Source organism: Arachis ipaensis, chromosome B2, assembly GCF_059453495.1.
Source record: "Arachis ipaensis isolate K30076 ecotype BB chromosome B2, ASM5945349v1, whole genome shotgun sequence".
Lineage (NCBI taxonomy): Eukaryota > Viridiplantae > Streptophyta > Magnoliopsida > Fabales > Fabaceae > Arachis > Arachis ipaensis.
This window is the reverse complement of record NC_142437.1, coordinates 62,105,154-62,133,110: the sequence shown is the minus strand read 5'-3', so window position 1 is coordinate 62,133,110 and position 27,957 is coordinate 62,105,154. Positions and strand designations below refer to the sequence as shown.

Here is a 27,957-nt window from a genome sequence, read left to right as displayed (position 1 = left end):
CATCCCATATATAATATTTAGACTCGCTTTTCAGCTTGTCTCTTTGATGCTTAGAAAATTTTGGAGAAAAAGTGCGGCTAACTAGATAATTAGCTACAGGTGCATACCAAGGGACTACCTGAGATACTGCTTACAAGTTATCAAATGGGAAATTATGAGCTATAGGAGTGGGGTCATCTGAAATGTGCTCAAGGTGACTCAAGTGGTCTACCACTAAATTCTGGTTACCACTCCTATCCTTAATTTCTAAATCAAATTCTTGTAATAGCAGTATCCAACGTATAAGCCTTAGTTTGGACTCCTTTTTAGCTAATAGATACTTTAGAGCTGCGTGGTCCGAGTACACTACTACCTTCGTACCAAGTAAATAGGCTCGGAATTTATCCAGAGCAAAAACAATAGCAAGAAGCTCTTTCTCAGTAGTAGTGTAATTGGATTGTGCTGCATCTAGAGTTTTAGACGCATAAGCAATAACAAAAGGATCCTTACCTTCACACTGAGCCAATGCTGCTCCTACTGCATGGTTGGAAGCGTCGCACATTATTTCGAATGGCTGGCTCCAGTCTGGTCCTCTCACAATTGGAGCTTGAGTCAGGGCGGTTTTCAGCTTATCAAACGCTTGTTTGCAATCTTCACTGAACTCGAACTCAATATCCTTCTACAATAGTCTGGATAAGGGAAGTGCTACCTTACTGAAGTCCTTAATAAATCTCCTGTAAAAACTTGCACGGCCAAGGAACGAGCGGACTTCCCTCACAGAAGAGAGGTAAGGTAAACTAGAAATAACATCCACCTTTGCTGGATCTACAGAAATGCCAGTATTAGACACAACATGTCCTAGTACAATCCCTTGTTTAACTATAAAGTGACATTTTTCAAAATTTAATACGAGGTTTGTACTGACACATCTATCTAATACTCTAGATAATCCATCTAAGCAAAGGCTAAAGGAATCGCCATAAACACTAAAATCATCCGTAAAAACTTCCACACAGTCCTCAATAAGATAAGAGAAAAGACTCATCATGCACCTTTGGAAAGTAGCTGGTGCATTGCACAAGCCAAAGGGCATTCTCTTGTAAGCATAAGTCCCAAAAGGACATGTAAAAGTAGTCTTTTCCTGATCCTCAGGAGCTATATGAATCTGGAAATAACCTGTGTAACCATCTAGAAAACAATAATGTGATTTACCTGACAGGCGATCCAGCATTTGATCAATGAATGGAAGAGGATAGTGATCCTTACGGGTTGCTTGGTTGAGGCGTCTGTAGTCAATGCAGACCCTCCAAGCGTTCTATACTCTGGTTGTTATGAGTTCTCCATGCTCATTCTTCACTGTAGTGACTCCAGACTTCTTTGGTACTACTTGTACTGGGCTTACCCATTCACTGTCTGAGATGGGATAGATGATATCTGCCTCCAGTAGTCTGGTCACTTTCTTTTTGACAACCTCTAAGATAGTGGGGTTCAGTCTTCTCTGGGGTTGACGAACGGGCCTTGCTCCCTCTTTTAAAAATATTCTGTGCTCACATACTTGAGGGTTGATGCCCACTATATCTGCCAAACTCCACCCAATTGCCTTCTTGTGCTTCCTCAGCACACTTAGTAACTGCTCTTCTTGTTGAGAAGTGAGTTCCCTTGCAATGATAACTGGACACTTTTGCTTGTCCTCAAGGTAAGCATATTTGAGGTGTGGAGGAAGGGGTTTCAAGTCTAACTTCTGATCATGGTCAGGCTCTGGGTTGTCTGGAGCTAGTAACAATGGTAAAGCACTGTCATTGTCCTCTGAGAATGTCCCCACACTTGGACCTTGTCCTGTGTGCTTCTCCTCTAATTCCTCCTGGTGAACTTCAGCTACAGTTTCATCTATGATGTCACACTGGAAGATAGAATGATCTTCTGGAGGGTGCTTCATAACTCCATTCAGGTTGAAACTTACTAATCGACCATCTATTTCAAAAGAGTATGTTCCTGAAAAAGCATCCAATTTGAACTTTGATGTCTTCAGGAAAGGTCTTCCAAGTAGGATTGATGATGGCTTCTCTGAGTCATTTTGGGGCATCTCCAGAATATAAAAATCAATGGGGAATGTGAGTCCCTTAATGCCCACTAATACATCTTCAGCAACTCCAACCACTGTAATAATGCTCTTATCTGCTAACACAAAATGAGCTGCCGACCTTTTTAAAGGAGGGAGCCTCAAAATATCATATATAAACAAAGGCATTATACTCACACATGCTCCTAAATCACACATGCAGTCAGAAATTATCACACCACCAATAGTACAATTAACTATACAAGGACCTGGGTCACTACACTTTTCAGGTAAACCTCCCATTAAAGCAGATATGGAACTACCTAAAGGAATAGTTTCTAATTCAATAATTTTGTCTTTATGTATACATAAATCTTTTAGAAACTTTGCATATTTAGGTACCTGTTGAATAACATCAAAAAGAGGAACAGTTACCTCAACCTTTTTGAATATCTCTACCATTTTAGGATCAGGTTCCAGCTGCTTCCTGGGCTTCCTTGCAAGTTGTGGAAATGGGATAGGAGTGGTGTCTTCTGCAGTATCTGTGCCCTGTGGTGCTTCCTTCTGTAGTTGAACTTCTTTTTTTTTCAGCTATATCCTGTATGTCCTCTTCCTCTTCAACATCTTCTATTTCCACTACCTCTTCAGCTGAGGCGTGTTCTGGTAGGCTTGGCTCTTCCTGATTCCTCTCCTGCAGTGTGGTTCCGGACCTTAGGGTGATGGCATTAATGCCACTCTTGGGATTGGGTAATGGTTGAGAGGGGATTCCACTGGAGCTCAAAGGCTGGTTATTGGAGTTATTCATTGATCCAATTTGTGAGACAAGAGCTTGCAGAGTAGCGTTCAGACCATTTAGAGTGGCATTAATGTTATTTTCCATGGTCTGTTGTCTCCGATCAATGGATTGTAGTAAATCATCATTAGAAGATGAGGAAGGATAAGTAATTTTAGAGGTCTGCTGTTGGGTATTCTGTGGTCCTTGGGATTGTCTTAGGTGAGGCACTCTATAAGGCTGGTTCTGGTTCTGCTGCCTGTTGTTGTTATTATTCCACCTCTGATTTCCCTGATTGTCTCTGCCTCATCTGTTGTTGTTGTCCCTCTAATTCTGGTTAGAATTGTTCTGCCATCCATGGTTGTAATTGCCACTTTGATTGTACCCTTGGTTGGGGCGATCATAGTAGTTATGAGAGGCTGCCACGGTGTTGTCTTCCTGCTGGAGCTGCGGATATTCATCAGTATAGTGGCTATAATCAGCACAGATTCCGCAAACTCTCTGTGGGACTAACTGTTGGTTTTGCTGTGGTGGAGAAGGTTGAGCTTGTTGAACTTGTTGTTGATTCAATTGCATCTGCTTCAGCAAGTTGGTCATTTCACAGATACTCTGAGTCAGAGCAGCAGTCTCTCTGCTAGAGGATACTTCTGCAATGACTTTTGAACGGCCTTGTTTCTGCCTGTGATTCAGCTAAGTCGATGATCAATTGCCATGCCTCGTCAGTGGTCTTGTACTTTTTCATAGACCCATTGCTAGCACTTTCCAATGTGGTCTTATCTTGGGGCCTCATGCCCTGTGTGATGTAACCGAGTAACACTATCTTGTCAATCATATGGTGGGGGCATGCTTCCAGAAGATTATTGAAGCGCTCCCAGGATTCATAGAGAGTCTCACATTCATCTTGAACTATCATGGAAATGTCTTTCCTCAGTTTATCAGTAACTTCAGCTGGAAAGAATTTTTCCAAGAATTCTCTTCTCAGTGTATCCCAGTTGGATATAGTTGCTGCTGGTTGAGTGTAGTACCACTCTCTTGACTTCCCCTCAAGAGAAAACGGGAAAGCTTTCAGCAAAATTGAAGTTTCATCTGCACCATCACGCCTGACAGTAGAACAGGCTGCTTGAAAATCCCTCAGGTGCTTGATAGGCTCTTGAGCAGGCAAGCCATGAAACTTGGGCATCAAATTGAGCAGTGCGGTCTTTATTTCAAAGTATGTAGCCACCGCTGGGTGATGCGCTTGAAATGGTTGCATTGTAAAATCAGGGGCTCCAGCCTCCTGAATAGTAACTCTCCTAGCTGCTGCCATGTTACCTGCACGTAAATCAACCAAATCAGTAGAACGGGGGCTGGTTTCTTTCTCAAGTGACGTTTTAGATCCGCCCTCAGAGAGGACTAACCGACGCCGAGCTTGCCTTATTCGTGAAATAGTTCTTTCAATCTCAGGATCGAATACTAGCAAGCTTGGATCAGGAAGTGAACGCGTCATCTAACGAAAGAAACAAGCAGCTCATGGTAGCAAGATAAAATAAAATGCAAATAAATAAAATCCAATTAATAACTTTAGCACTCTATTGCAAATCCCCGGCAACGGCGCCAAAAATTGACGTGGCGGAAATTGGCTAGTTAAGAATTGATATAAGTTATGCGTTGCAAGTATAGTTCTTAACCAACCAGAAATCCGTTTATCAATTTAGAAGGGTTGTCACAAAAATTAAAATTAAAATACTGGGATTATGAATCCCAGGTCGTCTCCCAACGAGTTGCAGAAAGGTGTGCTATTTTATTAATCAGATATTTTCAGAAAGAGTTTGAGTTGAATAAACAGGAAATTAAATTGGAGAAATTAAGTAATTTAAATAAAAGCCTTGACTGGGAGTAGATTAGTTGGAAGCCCTATTCTTGTTGCATTACTCTCAAGATTAATTGATAATTGAAGGTCGTTCTGTTTATTTATCCCTTACCAAATAAGGGAAAGTCAAATAAGTTGGAATGATGTTTCTACTCACAAGTCCCAATCCGCTTACTTGGAAGGACTGGCGTTAGTGACTAGAGAGCCATCCAACAATAAACCCAATTACAATTTCTCCTTTGAACATTCCAACTCAAGGGTTCCTTTCAATCAACTCCCCATCAAGTCAGGAAACTACTCGCTCATTGTGAATGTAGAGCTCATAACATAGGAAAGGGAATTAAAGAAAGACATGATAAATAAAACTCAAACGAATCAATTAAAAATAAAAGTAACTCTTGTATTAATAAATTCTAAAATAATCCAATAGTAAAATTGAGTAAATTGAAGGCCATGAAAGAGTAAAGCCAAGTAAAGAAAACGAACTAGAATGACGAAGTCTTGATGAGGTAATAACTCTTCTCAATATCCCAATGCAAAGAGCAATCGAAATAAAAATCCTAAGAACTATGAATGTGTAGAGAGAAAACCTAAAGGAGGAGTAAAACTGGATCTAAAAACTAAAAACTGTGTAGAATGAATGTTGTCTTTGATTTCTGCATGTCCTCTGGCTCTAGTGTGCTTTTCCGGGCCAAAAACTGGGTCAAAACAGGGCCCAAAATCGCCCCAAGCAAATTCTGCAGATTATGCAGATCGCGTATGTCACGCGATCACGTCATTCATGCGGACGCGTCATGCGGCGTTTTGCTTTGCCACGCGGGCGCGTCGTCCACGCCTCCGCGTCACTTGTGCTATTCCAATCCGCGCGGTCGCGTGAGCCATGCGACCGCGCCACTTCTCGTTGGTCATCTCCTTAATTTCTTGTGTTCCTTCCATTTTTGCAAGCTTCCTTTCCAATCTCCAACTCATTCATGCCCTATAAAGCTTGAAACACTTAACACACAGATCATGGCATTGAATGGAATAAAGGAGAATTAAAATGCATAATTAAAAGTCTCTAGGAAGCAAGTTTTCAATCATGTAATAATTTTAGGAAGGAAATATAAATGCATGCTAATCATATGAATAAGTGGGTAAAGATCATGATAAAACCACACAATTAAACACATTATAAACCATAAAATAGTGGTTTATCATTGGTCTATGGCAAAGCTTGCCACTTACTGGTGGAGATAAAGCACAAAGCATATTGGGCCGTCAAGGAGTGCAATTCCAATTTGGGAGGAGCCGGAATAGAGAGAAAGCTACAACTAGTGGAATTAGAGTGTTTGTGGTTAGAAGCTTATGAGAACTCTAGACTTTACAAGGAAAGAATGAAAGCCGTGCATGATAAGACCATAAGAGGAAAAGAAATTAGAGCCGGCGACCTAGTCCTCCTCTACAATTCGAGATTGAGGTTGATGCCCGGAAAGCTTAGGTCAAGATGGGAAGGACCTTATATAGTAGAAAAAACGGAGCCATACAGAGCCTATCATTTGCGCCATCCTTCAAGCTCCGACATTTTCAAGGTCAATGGGCATCGACTAAAGTTGTATCATGGTGAAAAATTAAAAAGCAACAAGGAGATGGAGGTGTTCCTTTTGGAAGATGCACCTAATGGCAACAAGAATTGAGCTAATGACCGTCCAACTTACGAACGTTAAACAAAAGTGTTAGGTGGGAGACACCCCCACCATGGTGAAATCTACCCTTTTTTGCCCTTTTGTATATACTCTTGAACTCTTGCTTGATTTGGTGATTGCGTAGCTTTTAAATTTGTTTAGATAGATTTTATTGTCTTAGTTGTGCTATTCATGAAGATTTGCATGGATTATAAGTAGGGTGGATTATTAGTGCATAAAAGCAAAACACCCCAACTTATATGTAGCATGGAATTTCTGGGTGTCTTTGGATCTTTTTAGTATGCCTTTCTTCATGTTCAAAAAAAGAAAGGGATGCACGCACAAGCATGCATGGCGCCTACGCGTCGCTCGCATTTTCGCAACTCTGAGTACATTTTCCCGAGAGTTGCACGAGCATTGCGCACACAATGCGCAAAACACGCAGGTACCTACCCACGCGTATGCGCGAGGCACGCCTCCGCGTCACCTAGCAACAAACTAATCCACGCGTGCGCGCACATGACGCGTACGCATCGATCGATCTGCGTGCCACTCTTGGTACATTTTTCCCGAGAGTTGCGCGAGCGTTGCACAAGCATTGCGCGCAACGCGCAACCCCTAGTCACGCGTGCGCGTATGGGACACTCACGCGTCGTTCTAACTCTTGCTCACCCACGCGTGCGCATACATGACGTGTACGCGTGGGTCGCCTTACATACATTCCCCCAGTACATGTCACCCGAGACTTGTGTGAGCATTGCACAAGCAATGCGCGAAACGCGCAGTCGCCTCCACGCATGCGCGCACTGTGACGCGTACGCGTCCCTCATCTGTTCTCCCATCCACGCGTATGCGTGGCGTGCACGCGCGTGTCGCTCCTCGGACGCAGGTAATACACCAGTGCGCCCCTGTTTCAAATTTTCTCTTCTAACCTCCTTTGTCCACTTTTCTTTTCTCACTTCCTTTCTTCTTCTACTCCCCCTCTTTACCACTTCTCTCGCCCACCACCACCGGCAACTTCACCCACCATCGACCACCACCTCTGGCAGTCCCTCTCTCTCTCTCTCTCTCTCTCTCTCTCTCTCTCTCTCTCTCTCTCTCTCTCTCTTTCTCTCTCTCTTCTCTCTTTCCCTTTCTCTCACTTGCACCCCATCTTCTCTACTCCTCTCAAGGTCATATCCTTTTCTATCCTCTTTGTCATTACTTGATGCCTTTATCTCTTAATTGCATGCCATTATTTTCTCTTAATTCTCACAATTGCAAGCTGTCAAAATTTTATCTTATTTATTTGCTTTATTCTTTTTCTTTTCTATTTTCTATGGGTGTTGAAATTTGAGTTACCTTTTTCTTTGATGGGTTGATTTGCTATCTTTTGAATCCTTTATGATTATGTGATGTTATTTTGATTATTGGGTATCTCATTTTTGGCATTGCACCTTTGTATGTATTCAATGTGCCTATGGTTTGAATGTTGCACACCAAGTGTTTGTTGAATTGCACCTATCACATTTTTAGTCAATTTTGACACTACGCTTTCAAGTTGGTGCTCTTTTACCAATACACCTGCCTTCCTATCGCACATTGAGCTCATTACATTTCATCTTTACCCCTCATATGTGCATACCCATAACTTGCTCCCTTAGGACATATTGCAAGAATTGTACTCCAACCTTCTCTAACTCCACTTTATTCCTTTAGCATGCCTTATTGTCTTGAAGTTAGATTGGGTATTGATTTTCTTACGTTTTCTTTCCCTATCTTGCATATGTCACTTGGGGTTGTTAACGATGCCTAAGTTTATTCCTCTCATGCCCTACTTACATGCCTTTTTCACTCTTGTATCCCATGCTAGTGTATTACTCCATATTTCAATGGTTGTCTTGCTTGCATGTTACAGCTGTCATGTTTTCACGATACCTTTTCTTCTATGGCACCTTTTCTCACTAGCATGTTATAATTCGAGTGCGGTCTCTTTGAGTTTAATGTCTTCATTTTTCCTCACCTTTTTCAGATGGCCATCAAGAAGGACAAGAAAAAAGCACAGAAGAAACCACCTTCCAAAAGGTCACCTCAAAAAGACACTGCCAAAGCGCACCCCGCGCCCAAGGCTAAACCTCTCCCCAATAAAGCGCGACGCATCATTAAGATTCATGACCAAGAGAAGGATAACCCCGCGAGAGATCCCACTAGGTTTCCCAACCGCTATTGTGAGCTAATGTTCCCCATCGTGATTGCACAGAATTATCATTCTGAACCTCTTCTTAACCCTCCGGATCATGTTGTTCAGTTTGTCATACCTCGCATTGAGCGACGAGGATAGGGCTTTCTCATGCGGAGACCACAATAAGCCAATCTCTCGTGGGTGGTAGAGTTCTACACCAATTACTTCTCCCCCTCTTTTCAGATTGTTTTCATGCGCCGGAAGTAAGTTCCAGTTTTCAAGAAAGCTATTCAAGAAGTACTTCGAATCCCACCCGTACCAGATGAGGTAGATGGTTACCAAGAGGCCCTCCGATAGCGCGATGACTTTGATTATATTTTTTATTGGGATGCTGTCCACCGGGTTATTACCGAATCGGATATATTTTGGACCCGAGGGCGCCTCCGGGCTCGACCTAAGGGCATTCTTGCGCGTTATCAGACTGTAGAGGCTCGGGCATGGACCCAAATCTTGTCTCATTATGTGTTTCCCAGCACTCACGAGACGTTGATCACCGCAGACCTAGCCTTGCTAGTTTGGTGTATACTCACAGAGCGGCCGGTTAACATTGCTCGCCTTATCCACCAAGCCATGGTTTATGTTCATGCCAAGGGTAACCTACCTTTCCCAGCCTTGGTGACGGAGCTAGTTGCTACTGTTGGTGATCCCCGGGAAACTAAGGATCGGAAAGCGATAATTCCGGTAGAGGGTGACGTTGTCCCAACCGGAAAATATCTCAAGTCTCCGGCGGAACACAAAACCCTTGATATAGCTGCCCCCTCGGTTTTCCCTCCCACTTCTTCTACATCATAAGGATCCTCCCACCAACGGCTTGAAGAGATCCACAAGAAGATAGATAGATATGAACGGTGGAACCAACGCCGGTATGCTTACATAAAGAAGCTTTTGAGTTGTGTAACCCCTTCTATGGAAGAACCTGAGATCTCCACATCCACCTCGTATTTAAGTGAAGGAAGCACTCACGAACGGGATAGTGGAAGTTCCAAACCCGACCAACCCTTGCACCTTGATAGTAGCACAGAGGACCGTGCTAATTCTTAAGTGTGGGGAGGTCGTTCGACCGATCTCCGGGGGTAACAATTCCCTCTTTCAACACCAATGTTAGCTAGTTGTTGCATTGCATGATAGGTTGCATGTTAGTTAGAATTTATACATGTTTTTACCACTTCTCTCTTATTAGGACTACTTGGTTAGGGTGATGATTTCTTTTCCAAGAAACTGTTTTAGGGCACCTACCAATTTGAAAATTTTTTTGTTAAACTTGCTTGAAGAATGTAACTTGGAACATGGATTTTGAGCTAAGAACACAAGCAAGTGAGATTTGAGCCTAATGATGTGGTTACATCTTATAACCACTTATTTTCCTTCTTGTGTGCAATTGTTCTCTTTCTATGATTGTGATCCTTGGTTTGCTTAATTCTATATGTCTATTATTCCTTGTATTCATGCATTTATATGATTGAGGCCATTATTTCATTAGCTCACTTACCCAAATAGCCTACTTTTTACCCTCCATTGTTAGCCAATTTTGAGCCTATTCTTAACCCAATTGTTCTTTATTTTAGCACATTACAAGCCTAAAGTGAAAAATAATAAAAGTCTCTTGTTTGGATCTTTGATTGGCTTAGGCTAGTAAGAGTGTTCATTATTCAAGTTTGGGGAGATTTGGGAACATTGGTTGAGATAAAAGGATGCTTTGTATTTTATATATTTGGGAATTGGGTACATGCTCATGTATTAGTAAAATGTTGGACCTTATGCATTGGTGCTCTTGAAAGAAAAATAGGAAAAACAAAAGAAAAACAAAAGGAAAAAGATAAGAAGAAAAAAAATATGGAAAAAAATATATATATATAAAAAGAAAGAAAAAAAGAAAAAAGAAAGAAATAAAGAGAGGACAAATTGCCCCAAAGTAAAGTCAATAAGAATCAATGCATAAGTGTTGTAAAATATAAAGAAAATGCATGAGTATGTGAAAAAGTGAAAAATGGGTAGTTAGATTAGAACTTAATTGTATAGGTTATATAGGTTAGGTGGGAAAGTCTAGGTTAATCAAAGATGCAATTCTAGTCCACTTAACCATATATGACCCTACCTTGACCCTAGCACCATTAAAACCCTTGAGAAAGTCCTCATGATAATTGTATGCATGCATTGAGTAAATGTTGATTGTTAGATGAAGAACAAATTTTGGAGAGCAAGAAATAGAAGAGAATTGAGTGACTAACCTTATACCCCAAGCGAATAGAGTGCAAAACACTTCCGGTGAGGGTTCGAAGCCCAATTCCTTATTCCCAGCTCTCACGGGCGTTCTTCATGCAAGTCACGCACATCTCACTTTGATGTTTGAATTGGTAGAGTTTATATATCACATTGTCATTTTGCCCTACGTACTTATGTATGTTCTAAGAAGATTGACTTGCTTTTAACCAAGTAGATAGTGGTATTCATCTTAGTTGCATTCATGTAGGTAGGTTGCATCCCATAAATCTTATTCTCTCGTGATCCTTTGGTCTTTTGCTTTCCTTTAACATGAGGACATGCTATCATTTAAGTGTGGAGAGGTTGATAAACCCCGTTTTTAGGGTTTATCTTGTATGGATTTTTAGGGTTTTATCAATGGTCTTTCACACTTGTTCGTATAAAAATGCACGATTTTGTGTTCCTTTCCTAACTTTTCCTCATGGATGAAAACATGCTTCTTTTACATTAAAGTTGATGTATTTTAATCATCCTCCATTACCATTTGATGCCGTGATCCATATGTTAAGTGATTTCAGAGCTTATAGGGCAGGGATGGTCTAGAGAAGAGGAAGGAAACATGCATGAAGGAAAAGAGCATGGAAAATGAAGATTTGGAATTTTAGTGCTGACGCGTACGTGTACCTTGAGCGTATGCGTGGATGCGCGCCATCAAGACCAGTATGAAGGAGCCAATGCCAGGAGCTAGCGCATCTTCATGGCTAGGCCAGATCCTCAGGGACGCGCATGCATGGCTGACACGTGCGCGTGGATTGTAAAAGCTCCAGGGACGCGTACGCGTGCTGTGCGTGTACGCGTCAATGCCGCACGTGACTTTTAAAGAGAAAATGTGACCAGCGATTTGAGGGCAGTTACAGACCATGTTTGGAGCAGAATTCTGGCGGAAAAAGGCATAAGAAGACCAAAGATTGAAGGGATACACATCTATGAACTCATTTTTAGATATTTTTAGTTGGAAGTTATATTTTTAGAGAGAGAAACTCCAACTTCTCTCTAGCTTCTCTCTAGGGTTTAGCCTCTCAAATTTGGAATTCTCTTGTTGAATTTGGTGAGATCTATTGTCAATTCTCTTCTACTTTGCTTCCAATTGTAGATCTAGATTCTCATACTCTCAAATTAGTTCTTGTTGTTCAAGTTACTTGTGGATCTTAGCTTTTGGATGTTGTTACTTCTATTTCCATTGATACATTGAGGTAATCCTAGTTCTTAGCCTTTAATTGTTTGCTTGTTGTTAATCTCTTATAGTGGACAACTTTGAATTTAGTTTTATTCTCAATATTACAATGCCTCTCCTCATTGCTCTCCAAGTGTTTGAGAAAATGCCAACTTTAACTATGGAGTAGACTTTCCCTACTTGGCTTGAAAGTTGAGATATTGGAGACACTTGAATTATTAATGTCTTTTGTTGATTGTCAATTGGAAATTGCTAGTTGATTTGTATGTCACTAAAGCTAGACTTCCTTAGGGTTAGGCTAGGATTTGTGAATCCAAATTGATTACTTTCACTTGACTTTCCTTAATACTAGAGGTTGACTAAGTGAAGCAATAACTAATTGAGATTACAATTGATAGAAATAATGATGATAGGAAGTCCAATTCTCACGTCTAGCCAAGGCCTATATAGTTTGATTTTCATTTCACATTACTAGCTTGTTCTTTTATTATATGAAACTCCAAACACCAATGCACTTTCTAATCAACAATGTACATCTTGGAATACTCCTCGGGAGAATGACTCAGGAGTCATACTCTCGGTTATTGATTTTAGATTGTTTGATGAGGAATTGCGTGTCGGTTTAGACTATACTACGATTGGATTCATTGACAAATTATATACCGGCGTAAAATCATTCATCATTGATCTCGACAAAGTGCCGTTTCTTTAAGGCTAAGCCGTTACAGGGACTATCTAGTGTTTGCTACTAGACATGTCGGATTTTGGCTGTATAACCGACAGATGATCTCATTAGCCATAGCGTACACATGCATCATTTGCATTGGTGTGTATTGTTTGGGTGTGCATCATGTATTTAGCTTGTCTTGTTGAATAATTGTATCTATATGTTATTTGACCGAATTGTCTTATCTGTTCTCTCTATTTGTGTATTCCTTGTATTATTTTGTATGTGTTTGAACAACTGAGAGATCTCTTATGCTGGTGATGGTGACACTAAGGGTTGTACTTGTTTTTGATGTGGTGATTGGAGGTTTGTGAAAAACTGAGAATAAATGGATATATTAGAATTCCTTAGGTAAGTTGTCATTTGATGGTTTAGTGAGAACTCTATACTTCGATCAATGAGATATTGGAGACTAAGATTTCTTAGAGAGTTCCTGTTACCTTATATTGTATCGATTCGGCACTTTTACCTTATTGGGAACCCCCTTGGGTTGGGTTCTCATCCATATATTATTTCTGTTTTTTCAGATGCAGGTCCCATCGTTCCTTAGTGAGCAAAAGTCTAATGAGAAAGATGGCGAAAAAGAATCTTTTGTTCTGTTTTAGTTTTAGAATCTCTCCTTTTGAAAAAAAAAGTTATATGATGTATTTATTTTAAAGACTTGCCTATAGAGGCTTATGATATATTCTTGGAGAGATAGGTATATCAACTATTTTACTATTGTAACTCTAACTGGCTTAATCTCCGTGGGCCGAGACTAGTGAATATTTATATATACTTATATATGTCTCTTTACTCTTATTCTTCATTTAAGCTTTTACTTATATACCTTTTTCCGACGTGCTTATGTATGTTATTGAGTTTGAACGATTGACAAAGTGTTCTTTTTATCCGAAGTTTAAATCCTTTTACAGGCTTCTAGCTTAATATCTTCTTCTATACATAAGTATTTACATCTCATCTTTGTATTGTAACACCAAACCCTGATTGATTTATGACTTAAGCATAAGTCTTGGAAGGGTAGGGTGTTATAAAAGCAGAGAACAGAAAAGGAAAGAATGTAGTAATTAAAAGAATCTCTTCTACAGGAGAGTAGAGAGCAAAGACTAAAAGAATCTAACAAATCTCTGCCATAGGAGAGCAGATAATAGAAAAGAAAAGAATGTATTAACCAAAAGGGATATCTGCCATACGAGAGCAAATCTCTGCCACACGAGAGTAAAGAGCAAAGATAAAAGGACTCTGAAAGACTATTTGCCACATGAGAGCAGATACAACCTTGTTTGGGCCTTTGTACCAAACGAAACACGGGGATGCTCGTAGGTTACATTGCTTTTCTAGACATACATGAGTACCCTAGGTGCTGCGCCTGTGAGTCGAAGCTTACTTACAGAGATTTATGACGGGCATATATAAGCACTAGAAGTATTGTCCCTATAAGACAAGAGTTTCTTATAGAGGTTATGCCATAACGTGCTTAGTCTGGGACTAAACTCTGGAAAATCCATATCTGACGAAGGTGTTGGATTTCATCGGGAGCAGGTAGAAACGAAAAATGAGCTCATTATCTGCACTAAAAATAAACATGCATCATATTCGGTTGTGCATATTTTTGTGTTGTGTATTTTTGTGAATGTGTGTGTGCTTTTGGTTGATTGCTTTTCTATTCTTTGTTCGTTGAAATTGTATCTATTCTATTGCTTGTTTGTTGTATATAAAGAGTAAAATGAACTTAACTGCCACTCCGACCCTACTAAGAATTCTCCAGTTCTTACTCCGTCTCTCCACCTCTTTCATCTATAGGTACGAAAGCTTATTGCGAAGCTACAGAAACATAGAAGAATTTGTTTACGAGTTGAGTTGTTAGAATTTATTTTTCTCTTACCTTGTTAGTTGAAATTTTATTCAGGGGGTAGGTTTTGTAATCAATTTTGTATGTAATACTATAATGTATTATTAATATTAAGTATGTAAATATGTGTTATTTATTTTTTACGAAAAAATTTTAACTTTTTAGTAAAACTGTCGACAGATTAACGCGTAAAGGCCCATTATTAAATAGATAATAAAAAATTAGATTAATAACACTTTACTTTTAGTACGATTATAACATGCTAAAAGTTGGATCGTCACACATTTATGAACAGACAAGTTCTAAAGAAGCGAGTTTTCTTGAACTCCAAAATCCAAGTTGTGCGCTGCTTCCATTAAAGACAAAAAGTGGCTCATTTTTTCAAAGGATGTATAGGTGTCAAAAAAATAAATGATCAAAAAGAAATTTTTGTAAATCTTTACATATTTATCTCTTTAAGGTACCTATATAAATATGTGCCTTCGACTTATAGTGAACTTTTATGGATTTATTTCATATTTCTTCGTCTACAAATTTCTCTTTTCCACAACATACTATGCTTAAAACTATAAATACATAGTATGCTTAAAACTATAAAAACATAAGGATGATTTAAAAAAATAAGGAAAAAGAACAACCACCTGATGGTCATCAGTTCATTAGTAATACATTACAAACGATTAACACGTATACACACTACAAAATAGAAATTAATATTTGCTTCTACTTTTTTTTTTAACTACATACTTACAAGATCACTCTAAATATCAAGACTATTAAAAAAATCAAAAATATAATTTATATAATATACTTTCAACCCTAAGAAATGTCCTTATTTATTTACATGAAACCAGTTCCATAATTTTAAATCTAAATCATAAGAAGGTAATAACTTGTTTAAAGATTTAGAGTTTCAGACCTAGATTCAATTTTAGCACGTCTAAGTTGTCATCATCCATGGCAACTAAATCAACGAAATCAATCTTTTTGATGGGCTTCTCCAATATCTTGATATATGCCTTGGTGCCATCATTTGGATTTTCTTCTGGCTTCCATTGGAATAGTTGTGGATTTGGAGGCTGTGGTGGAAACATTATTTGCCGAATTGAATGTGATGATGAAGAAGAACCAATTTGGCCAACACCAAAAAATGAGTTTATTTTCTGTGGGTTTTGATTAAATTTGCTATCATTAGCAAAATTGATGGTTTCTTGCCTAGGCATTGGCATAGGAATATTGGGGTGAAAGCGTTGGAATGATTGTCCTATTTGAGAGTTGACATTATAGTTTGGAGAAGTAATAAGATTCTGTAGGACAACCTTTTCGTGTGCTATATGAGACTCAATATGAGTCATTAAGGCTCGAGTGCTCATAAAAGTTTGGTTGCACAATATACAACTAATTTGGTTTGGGTGATTGTTGTTGAGAGGCATAATTCGCATATACTTTAACAAGTCATGTCCCAAGTTACTGGCCATGATGGTGGAGGGAGAAGAATTGCTAAAGGATTATGAGAAAATATGAGGGAGAGAAAAAAAAAAAAAAAAAAAAAAACTAGTTCTCGTCACACTAATTGAGGGGAAGCACATGAGTATTACATATTAGATATGGGACCTTTATAGATAAAGAAATAAAAAAAATTAATGTTCTAGCTAATCTTCATTGTGCTGGTGTACACAGATATGATTACGCTTGACAATTAATTTCAATATTTGGCAAAACATTAATGTCAATATACCAAAAAAGAAAAGGGGCTTGATTCATTTAACATCTATATCACATAATTAAATTAAAAGATATACTACACAGCTACACATGGAAAGAAACACAAAGAAAGTATTTATTGCATTTGGGAAAAGTCATAAACCATTGTTGACTTAGTATTATTGACATTGATTGTATTATTTGAATTACATTGCGTTTTTAAAGGTAGGAAAAGTACAGGTAAACAATGAAAATATTAAATAATGTAAATAATAGATATATCGGATGTTTATTTTACTAGTGTACGGATGGTTATTTTAATATTAAAATTTAGAGGATTAATTTAAAAGTGTAGTATGTTTTTATTTGATTGGTAGTTGTTCATATTGTTCAACAAAGTCATTGTTCCCTAACATTCCCCTTTAAGGTAATATCTATCATGAAAATTGGATTGCATAATTTTAAGTTTGGAAACAAGTTATTACGGTAAAATTTTGCAATGACTAATTTTAATTCTACATTACATAATCTCATTATATTAATTTTCTTTCTTCCTAGATATTTATTTTAGTCTTCTATTTAAATTCTTATAGTGTTATTTTCAATTACATTCCATATCATCTATCATTTGTACACAATTAATTTGGCATAACACACAATCCATGATTGTGAATGTAGCCACATTCAGGAACCTTACATGGAAATATTAAAATAACAATTCTATTCCTTAAGGAAGAAAAATCTTAATAAATTTACAAAAAAGAAAAAATTCACAAGGATTTTCTCCAAAACAATCCTAATTGCAAAACCGAGAGTATCTAGATTCGGAACATCATTTAGGAATCAATTCGATTTACAAGTCAAATTATTAATTTATAAATTCTTTAAAATTAAAAAATTTATCTAATATTCAAACTGTTTTGGGCTAGCCCATTACTTTAGGGTTAAACCGCACTCATCGTTCAGCCTTAAAGTCATGTGGTAGAGCTACTGAGTATTTGAACTAGATGCTTCTAGAGCACAACGGTTACAAAGCTCATACAAATCTAAGAGATAGTGGATTATCCATTGCCAAGATACCCAAGAGGTGACATCTTCACCTTGATATTCTTCATACTATCGGATATCGACTAACTTGAGTGTTGGAGTGGCCATGCAGGTACCACCCCCTCCACATTGCGCTTGTGCTCATTATACCTTCAAGCTTATAACCCTTAGATTCTCCTAGTCTTCTGACCCTCGCAGGTAATTTGTGGGGATAGAAGGCTGTAGCCAGCAAAGGATGATCTTCCACATTCTCCTGACGAGTTTGGGGAAGGAGAAATAGCGACCCACCACAGGGTTGAGAGGATACAAACAGTGGCTCTATAATGAGCATAGTGAATACTTCATCCTCCTAGAATCAACACAGGAGCCATAATGCCACGCGACATTCCTAAGAATGATGCCCATTAAGAGGCACTAACGACGACAGTGCATGCATCATGTAAGAGTTCAGACATCGGCTTCAGATCCTCGAGGGGGAACTAGCAGCTCAGGACTGCTATCGAAATGAATCTAGCTATGAAGCCTATTCCAAGACGGAGACACGAGGATCTAACCAGCATAGTCAGTCTCTCGTTGTGAGGTTAGGCATACGTAGGAAACACGATGATAGTAATGATCACCAGTGCCAGAACAGGTAGACGAGAAAGTCCCAAAACGATCTTAGGAGGGGAAGAGAGAAGCCAGCATGAACCAGTGGTAATGAGGCAACTCCATTTGATGCAAGGTTCCTAAGAATTTGTTTGCCAAAAAACTTTGACAAACCTGCGAACACGAAGTACAATAGCATAAAGGACCCTTAAGAACACATCACCACCTTTAAGGAAAGGATGAAACTCAAGGGTGTCACAGACGGGATCCAGTGTTGCGCATTCCGGATAATCTTAGTTGAACTTACGATTAGATGGTTCGACTCGTTCCCTCATGGGTCCATTTCGACCATTTTAGATATCTCCCAGAAGTTTCTAGCCCACTTCCCTAACCAAATAGAAAAATCTAATCACCCAATAAATCTCTTAGGGGTAACACAAAGAAGTGACGAGTCTATCCAAAAATACTTGGACCATTTCAACGATGATTGCCTTGAGATTGACGGCTTGACAAATTTGGTGGACAGCTTTTATTTAACCAACGGATTGATAAATGAAAATTCCTGAAAGTATTTAACCACAAAGTCAGTTTGGACAATGTAGGAAATACGAAGTGTAACAAGGGAGTACATTAATAATGAGGAGATCGGTAGCCTACAAGCCAACCACCTTGCCAACTAGGGAACACCCACTCTAAAAAATAAGGACAAAAGGAACAAACATGTAAACCCTTCACATATCCCCGAGTAAGGAAGTTCATGAGTTATGCCCCACTAACAGCTCTCATCGTTGAAGTGTCCCAACAAAAGCCTATATTTTGACTATCACAGGGGTTATGGGCATAGAACTCGAGATTGCTTCGACCTCAAGGATTGATGACACGTCAACTTAAGTAATTTTTAAAGTTCTTTTTCATTTAGTTTCTTAGGTTTTACTCAAATTTAGTATGTTTTCTAATAGAATATAATAAATAATCAAATAGTTGGAGTTGGGATAGTGTTATTATGTTTTCAGGAGTTTTTAGGCTCGAAACAAGCAAGAATTAAAGCTTTTTTTTTTACAAGAAAAAACACAATATAGAAAAAGCATAGCCTAAGGAACAAAAGCATGTTTAAAATGAAGAACACTAGAGCCCAAAACACATATGTCCCGCGCACAAGCTCTCAGCCCTGACCTCTTCATACTCAAGCGATGATAACTTGAGCGATAGAAGTTCAAATGAGGCGGTTGTAGTTGCGCTAGAAAGCTAACACTCAGAGCTTCAAAATGATATGCATATCTCTATAGTGGATGTTTATTTTGAGCCGTGCAACACCATTATCTTTGGAATACGAAAAATCAACGCTCCAAACTTCTTCAATCTCATGCTCAGCAGAAGACCTGCATGCCCGGTAGATCCTTCCTTCTTCCTTTCTCTACTGGAGATTCCTTCAAGCACTCCACACACATGCCCGGCGTATATCCTCCATTGGAAGGTGCATTTTTGGGCTTTTTGCCCAGTTTTCTCTAATACAAGCCCAACTTAAAGATAATTACAACTCTCAGAAAGTAATAATTAAGGCCCAAGCTTAATTATCTATATCAGCAGAATCCTTAATCACATCCAAAATATTGAAGACACTAGAGGATTTATTATTAATTCTTTCTAGAAACATAAGAAATTTGGTTGTTAGGATTTGATATGAATTATTATTTTGAATTTGAAATTAAAGTTTGTAAGTAGTTCTCTTATCATTCTCTTCAAAGGATAAGACTAGGATAGTTTAGAATTTGAATTCTAGAATTTAGATATAAATAAGTAAACAAAGTTCACAAGAGAAGGCATCCAGGAGGAGGATCTTCGGATCCAAATCTCAGCCAACTTCTCCGTAATCTCCTTTCATTGTTTTCTTTTCTTTTCCATGGGTAACTAATCATTTATCAAAGGGTTAAGAGCTCTGTTTATATTTTCTATGGGTTATTAATCTATTTTTATTTTATTTTCAAGTTTTGTATTGATCTATTTCATAATTGAGTTATTCGTTCTTCATTTGGATTAGTGGTATCGACAGGTATGCTAATCACTTTTGAATTCTTTTATGATAATTGAAAAATTTGATATTTGATATTTGAATTAAACCTTGAAAACTCTTTCCCATGACTCTTTGAATTCGTCTAGGAATAATGATTCAATTAGTGTACGACACATGCATGATTTTCAATTACTCTGATTTTGCATAAGTGACATATTAATTCAGATTAGAATAATTTTTGAAAATTGTGTTTTTCTTCTAAAGATTTAACTGGAGAGGACTAGCTTGAATACGTGCCATATAATTCGACCTAAGGACTACTTTTAAATCTTATTACAAAACTAAATCAGTTTTTGTGCTTAATCTCTTGATTAATTAATTGACGACTAATTAATGCTTGAGAAACTGAGGAACCAAGGAATTAGAAATCAGTTACTAAAGTTTTATCGTGAAAGATCTTTACAAACTTCCAGATAAGTAAACAAGGTTTGATTTCTCTTTGCTCTCACCATCACTGTCTTCTCTCAAATCAACATTCAAGCTCTCAGCAAGACACAATCTTGTCTCCTTCAAATAAGGTTTTATTAATCTAATTAGGAATATAATTTGATATTTACTTGCTCAATCATTTAATTCTTGTGGGAATAATATCCACTCTTCGTGGTATTACTTGAACAATCTAGTGCCTTGTTGGTATCTGTGAGCTTTAATTTTTTCTCATCAAGGATGTGTGATGTGTGAGCATGTTATACCTTTTTTCTAGTCATTATCTAGTTGTTTTTAGTTAGATTTTATATATTTTTACTTGATTCTTGTGCGAAAATCCCTTTTGGATACTACTTTGAGTTGCTTTGGTGTTTTTTTTATTTCAGGTAAAATTCGGAGCAAATTAGTGGAGTTTGGAGCTAAAAAGAAGAAAGGTTGGCAACACCCTCCCTGGGCGCTAAACACCCAGCTGGCGTATAGCGCCAGCAAGGGACCAAAGCCAGTACGCCATCCCTCCCCTTGGGGCGTTTAAATGCCATTAGCTGACCAATTTCACCCTTTCTTTGGCTTCTCAAGTGGATTTAGCATTTATTAGTTATAGTTTATTTTATTTTTGTAATTTTCACTTAAAAAACAATTTTTTTTAGCTTTAGAATTTATTATTTGAATTTATTTTTTTTTCAAATTAGGTTAGTATTTAAAGGAAAAGATCATTGAGGTCTAGGATCTTCTTCCTTCTGCACATTTTCAAAACCATAATTTCTCTGTAAGTCATGAGAAACTAAACCTCCTAGTTAAGGTTATGAGCTATATTTATTTCTATGGATTAAGATTATCATTCTTCTATTTTAATTTATGTTTGATTCAATTCTAAGGATCATTTTCATTCTTAATCTTATGAACTGAGTGGAACGAGAGTATGACCCTTTTCTACATGAGTTCTTGTGATCCTCGAGAGAGTTATCACGCTTGAACTACAGCTTGAAAACAAATTCCTCTTAAATCGCTAATTCATTGAACTAATTTGAATATGTGATATATAATCCTTCTAATCTTGGGTATTTAGGGTTTTTGTGGCGCTACACTAGTTTTCTGAACTTCACTCTCTAATCGAAATTAAGTGACCACAAGAGTGGTGGTTAATGAAGATTAGAGGAGGCTAAATCACTAAGAGATTAGGGTTTAGACATTTATAGTATGCCATAGAATGAATCATTCATTGTTAAAATAGTTGATGAGAAATTTTAATCCGGAAAGATAAATATCTTTGAGACCTTAACTGTTTTCTCATACTGTTTTCACACCAAACTCTGATTTGCTTATCTTTATTTGCGTGTTTATTGTTTTATGCATGACAACCATTAAACCCACTTTTCTGATTCGCCTAACTAAGTCTAACTTGACAACCATTGCTTGCTCAGTCCGACAATCCTCGTGGGATCAACCCTCACTCACCTGAGGTATTACTTGGATGACCTGGTGCACTTGCCGGTTAAGCTGCGGGAAATCTCTTTTCCCACACCAATATGTTAGAATAGGCAATACGAGAGGGGAAGCTCTCAAAATTCATCAAATTCATCAGAGAACCGAGAGGAAGAAATAGAGAATGGTCCCCAAAAACCAGGAAGGGCATTGTTGCACGAAACTGACTCCACACGTTTCGCACAAATAGACTGGCAAGTATACCGGATCGTCCAAGTAATACCTCAGGTGAGTGAGGGTCGATCCCACAAGGATTGTTAGTTTGAGCAAACAATAGTTAACTTGCAAATCTTAGTTAAGCGGATAGAAAATATAGTTGACACGAGAAAACACATAAAACAGATAAATAAATAAAACGTTATTAGATAGGTGTGAATTCAATGGTATGAGAATAGTTGAGGCTTTGGAGATGCTTCTTCCTTCTGGATCAACTTTTCTCACCATCTACTCCAACTTCTGATTGGTTCTTTCTGTGGCAGGCTGTAAATGATTAACGCCGGGTCAGTAATCATTAATCTTCTCTACTTCAGACTAAACACCGGGTCAGCGGTCATCCAATCTGAACGGGGGTGAAGCTCTACCAGTCTATTCCCTTGATGATCCTACTCAAAATGCCAGAAATAAGGTCGGATCTTCTGGATTAGAGAATGCTGCTCCTTGGGTTCTAGCCTATACCACAAAGGCCCTAATTGCCCCGTACCTCGGCTGAACTAATGTCTCAAGAATTCCCCAACGAAGTCGTGGATTATCGGTCTAAGATATGTGGTGCACGAAATTGTGATCTCTGGTAATGGCTCCAAAGGCTTGGTGCTCTAATATCAATTCATAATTTGTCACAACTTCGATACAACTAACCAGCAAGTGCACTGGGTTGTCCAAGTAATAAACCTTACGTGAGTAAGGGTCGATCCCACGGAGATTGTTGGTATGAAGCAAGCTATGGTCACCTTGTAAATCTCAGTCAGGCGGATATAAAATAATTATGGAGTTTTCGAAAAAGGATAATATAATAAGGATAGAAATACTTATGTAAATCATTGGTGAGAATTTCAGATAAGCGCATAGAGATGCTTTCGTTCTTCTGAACCTCTGCTTTCCTGCTGTCTTCATCCAATCAGTCTTACTCCTTTCTATGGCTGGCTTTTTGTAAGGATGTCACCGGTGCCAATGGCTACTTTCAATCCTCTCGGGAAAATGGTCCAAATGCTCTGTCACAGCACGGCTAATCGTCTGGAGACATCACCCTTGTCGATGGTTGCATCCTATTCCTCTCTGTGAAAATGGTCCGATGCGCTGTCACTGCATGGCTAATCATCTTTGAGGTTCTCGATCATACTGGAATAGAATTTACTATCCCTTTGCGTCTGTCACTACGCCCAGCACTTGCGAGTTTGAAGTTCGTCATAGTCATTCAATCCCAGAGTCCTACTCGGAATACCACAGACAAGGTTTAGCCTTTCCGAATTCTCATGAATGCCGCCATCAATCTAGCTTATACCACGAAGATTCTGATTAAGAGATCCAAGAGATATTCATTCAATCTAAGGTAGAACGGAAGTGGTTGTCAGGCACGCGTTCATAGGGAATGATGATGATTGTCACGTTCATCACATTCAAGTTAAAGTGCGAATGAATATCTTAGAAGCGAAATAAGATGAATTGAATAGAAAAACAGTAGTACTTTGCATTAATCTTTGAGGAACAGCAGAGCTCCACACCTTAATCTATGGAGTGCAGAAACTCTACCGTATGAAAATACATAAGTCAATAGAGGGTAGGCATGGCCGAATGGCCAGCCCTCAAACATGATCAATAGATCAAAATATAATCCAAAGATGCCTAATACAATAGTAAAAAGTCCTATTTATAATAAACTAGCTACTAGGGTTTACAGAAGTAAGTAATTGATGCATAAATCCACTTCCGGGGCCCACTTGGTGTGTGCTTGGACTGAGCTTGAAGTCTACACGTGGAGAGGTTATTCTTGGAGTTGAACGCCAGCTTTTGTGCCATTTTGGGCGTTGAACTCCACTTTGCAACTTATTTCTGGCGCTGGACGCCAGAATTGGGCAGAGAGCTGGCGTTGAACGCCAGTTTGCATCATCTAAACTTGGGCAAAGTATGAATTATGATATATTGATGGAAAGCCCTGGATGTCTACTTTCCAACGCAATTGGAAGCGCGCCATTTTGAGTTCTGTAGCTCCAGAAAATCCATTTTGAGTGCAAGGAGGTCAGAATCCAACAGCATCAGCAGTCCTTCTTCAACCTCTGAATCTAATTTTTTGCTCAAGTCCCTCAATTTCAGCCAGAAAATACTTGAAATCACAGAAAAACACACAAACTCATAGTAAAGTCCAGAAATGTGAATTTAACATAAAAACTAATGAAAACATCCCTAAAAGTAGCCAGATTCTACTAAAAACATACTAAAAACAATGCCAAAAAGCGTATAAATTATCCGCTCATCAATATGCATAATCAAGCTTGTGGTTTAGTACTATCCCATCAAGGACTCGCAAGAACCCATGTGAATAGGGATGACGGTCAAGTTACACTCCCAATTCATTAGGATGAAGAACGAAGATACATCTTAGAATAGAATCAAGCATAGATTGAAATAGAATAGTGATATTATTAATTCATGAGAATCAGCAGAGCTCCTAACCTTATCCTTAGGAGGTTAGTGACTCATACTGTACAAAAGTGACATAAAACATGTAGAGTGGGCAAGAGCCCCTAACAAGGGTGAACTCTTGTGTATATATACTAATCTAATAACTAAGAATTACAGAAATAAGATAAACTGGTCTTGTAGTGCAAAAATCCACATTCCGGGCCCACTTGGTGAGTGTTTGGGCTAAGCTTGAGGGAAGCAACGAGCTAATACTCCCTTTTGGGCATGCAATGCCAGCTTTGGACTCCTGAATGGGCATTGAACGCCAGCTACTCCCCTTTGGGCGTTGGACGCCAGGAATGAGGCTGGTGGCTGGCGTTGAACTCCAGTTTTGGGCCTTCATTTCCAAATCAAAGTATGAACTATTATATATTTCTGGAAATCCCTATATGTTAGCTTTCCATATCTGTTGAGATCGTGCCATTTGGACTTCTGTTGCTCCAGAAATGCTCCTTTGAGTGCATGGAGGTCAGATCTTGACAGCATCTGCAGTCCTTTCTCTGTCTCTGAATCAGACTTTGCCAAAACTCCTTAGTTTCAGTCAGAAAATACCTGAAATCATCATAAAACACACAAACGCAAAGTAGAATACAAAAATATAAATTTTGCACTAAAACCTATAAAAATATAATAAAACCTAAACAAAACAAAACGAAAACTATATGAAAATGATGCCAAAAAGTGTAAAAAATATCCGCTCATTAGAACACCAAACTTAAACTGTTGCTTGTCCCCAAGAAACCAAAAACAAATTAGGATAAAAAGAAGAGAAGAATACAATAAATTTCAGAGTTTTCAATGAAGCTCAGTTTCATTTAGATGAGTGGGACTAGTAACTTTTTGCTTTTAAATAGTTTCAGCATCTCACTATCTTTTGAAGCTCAGAATAATTGGCATCATTAGAAACTCAGAATCTAGATGATACTATTGACTCTCCTAGTTTAGTTCCTTTTGATTCTTGAACCCAGCTTGTTTTGAGTCTTGGCCGTGATCGTAAGCGCTTTGTTTTCCAGTATTACCACCGGATACATAAACGCCACAGACACTTAACTAGGTGAATCCTTTAGGATTGTGATTCAGCTTTACTAGAATCCCAAGCCAGTGGTGTCCAGAGCTCTTAAGCACACTCTTTTTGCTTTGGATCACGACTTTAACTGTTCAGTCTCAAGCTTTTCACTTGACACCTTCACACCACAAACATATAGTTAGGGAAGCAGCTTGATAAACCCCGATTTCGTGGTTTATCTTGTGCTTAGTTTAGGGGATTTTATCACCTTTTTCCACATTTATTCAATGAAATAGCATGATTTTGTAATTCTCCCTTGAATTGTGCTTAAGTGTAAAAACATGCTTTTTAGGCCCATAAATTGGTGATTTTAATTTACTTTAATTCCATTCGATGCCTTGATATGTTTGTTATGTGATTTCAGGTTCATAAGGCAAGTATTGGATGAATGAATTGAGGAGAAAAGCATACAAAGTGGAGAATGCATGAAGTTATAAGAATTGGAAATGCATTGATGGGCGCGCACGCGTACAAGGTGCACACGCGCCGAAGTGATTTCGCATAAGGACGCACACACGTACATACCGCGTACGTGCGGGTGAGGAAACAGCCAATCGACGCGCACACGTACATGGCGCGTATGCGCCGATAACAGCACGTGACCCACTTAAAGGCAAAACCCTGGGGGCAATTTCTGAGCTGCCCAGGCCCAAATCCAACTTGTTTCTGAGTGTATTTCATGCATAATTGAAGTCCAAGCAAAGGGGGAGCAATTAGTTAGTCAACATGAGCCTTTAGTTAGTTTTCTAGAGAGAGAAGCTCCCTCTTCTCTCTAGAATTAGGTTAGGATTAGGTTAAATTGTTATAGATCCATGTTTAATTCCTTGCTTTCATCTTGCTTCTTTTATAATTTCTCATGTCTATGTCTTGACCTCTTTAGTTGTAATGTTAATTTCTTATTTTGTTTTCTTTTGTGATGATGAACTCATGTTGGATTTGGTTTACAATTAATACAATTTGATGTTGATGTTTCTTTCATGTTGATCTTTCTTGTTATTGTTATGTTCTTGCTTATGATAGTCATGGTTCTCCTTAATTTTAGCATTTTGTGATGTTTACTTTTATTGCACATTAGGTGTTTGACAAAATGCTTCCTATAATTTTTGAGTCGTTCTCTTGACCCTTGGCCTAGGCTAAGGGGATTGGGTGATCTTGAGTCCTTGGGCTTCGTTGAATTGGTAATTTTAGAACCCTTGGGATCAATTTGATAACCATTGTCTCTAGCCTACTACTAAGTCAATTAGTAGCTAGGTTGGGACTTATGGATTGATGTTGATCAAGCCATTTGACGTACTCCAAGCCTAGGAGTAGACATTACATACTTAAGGATTTGGTGTGTAAACCTAATGAGCTCGGTTCCGCATGATTATCAATGTTTGAATTATCGACAAGGATAGTGATCTCAATTACCTAAGTCTTAGTCAAGAGTCCTTTAGCTTGCTTCTTTAATTACTTGTTTGATTTACTTTCCTTGCCATTTATTTCATTGCCCCTTTCATCAACCAAACCCCTTTTTACCCCTTCATAGCTAATAATTGACCACTTCATTGCTATACTCGTGAGACAACCCGGAGTTTAAATACTTTGGTTAATTTTTATTTGGGGTTTGTACTTGTGACAACTCAAAATTATTTTTGATGTGGGAATTATTTGTTGGTTTAGAACTATGCTTACAACGAAGTTCTTATTTCTAGAAGAGAAATTCTAAACTATCGACCCTCAAAGGTCAACATCAAAATGGCGCCGTTGCTAGGGATATCAATGGTGCTATGTTATTAGCTATTGTATATATTGTGAATAGCTTGACTTTTGGTTTGTTTGTTGGCTTTTGCTAGTCGTAGGACTTTGTTCTCTTTGTTTCTTATTAGTTTTATTTTTGTTTTCTCTTATCACCATGAATTCTCATCACTTTGGCTATGAGTGTGTTTCAAACTGTGTTGTAGGAAATGAAAGCTTCAATGAGGATGTGCATCAAGGATTTGGAAATCAATGATGGGAGGAACCCCAAGCTCAAGGACAACCTTCTTGGCAACAACCTCCTCCGAACTCATATGGGTATAATCCTGATCCTAATGCATACCAATCCAATGTGTGTGATGACCCTTATTGTGATTGTCAACCACAACCACCATATGCATATGAACCCCCTCCGCAACATAATTTTGAACCACCTTACTCACAAGCCTACTACCACCATTTACCCCCATATGACCCCAACTCATACCCACCATACCAACCACCATATGAACCACCACCTTTCCAATACCAATACTCCCATGAACCACAAAGTCCATACACACCACCTCAAGAATTTCACCAATATAGACCACCTTCCAGTTAC

General features: G+C 38.5%; 1 non-coding gene across 1 annotated transcript; it reads left to right on the top strand.

Moving 5' to 3' along the window:
* The first annotated feature begins 3,636 nt into the window (after positions 1–3,636).
* LOC148574099 (small nucleolar RNA R71) lies at positions 3,637–3,744 on the top strand. The gene has a single exon (XR_015906876.1). It is a non-coding gene; the product is annotated as a small nucleolar RNA R71 (small nucleolar RNA).
* Positions 3,745–27,957: the final 24,213 nt, after the last annotated feature.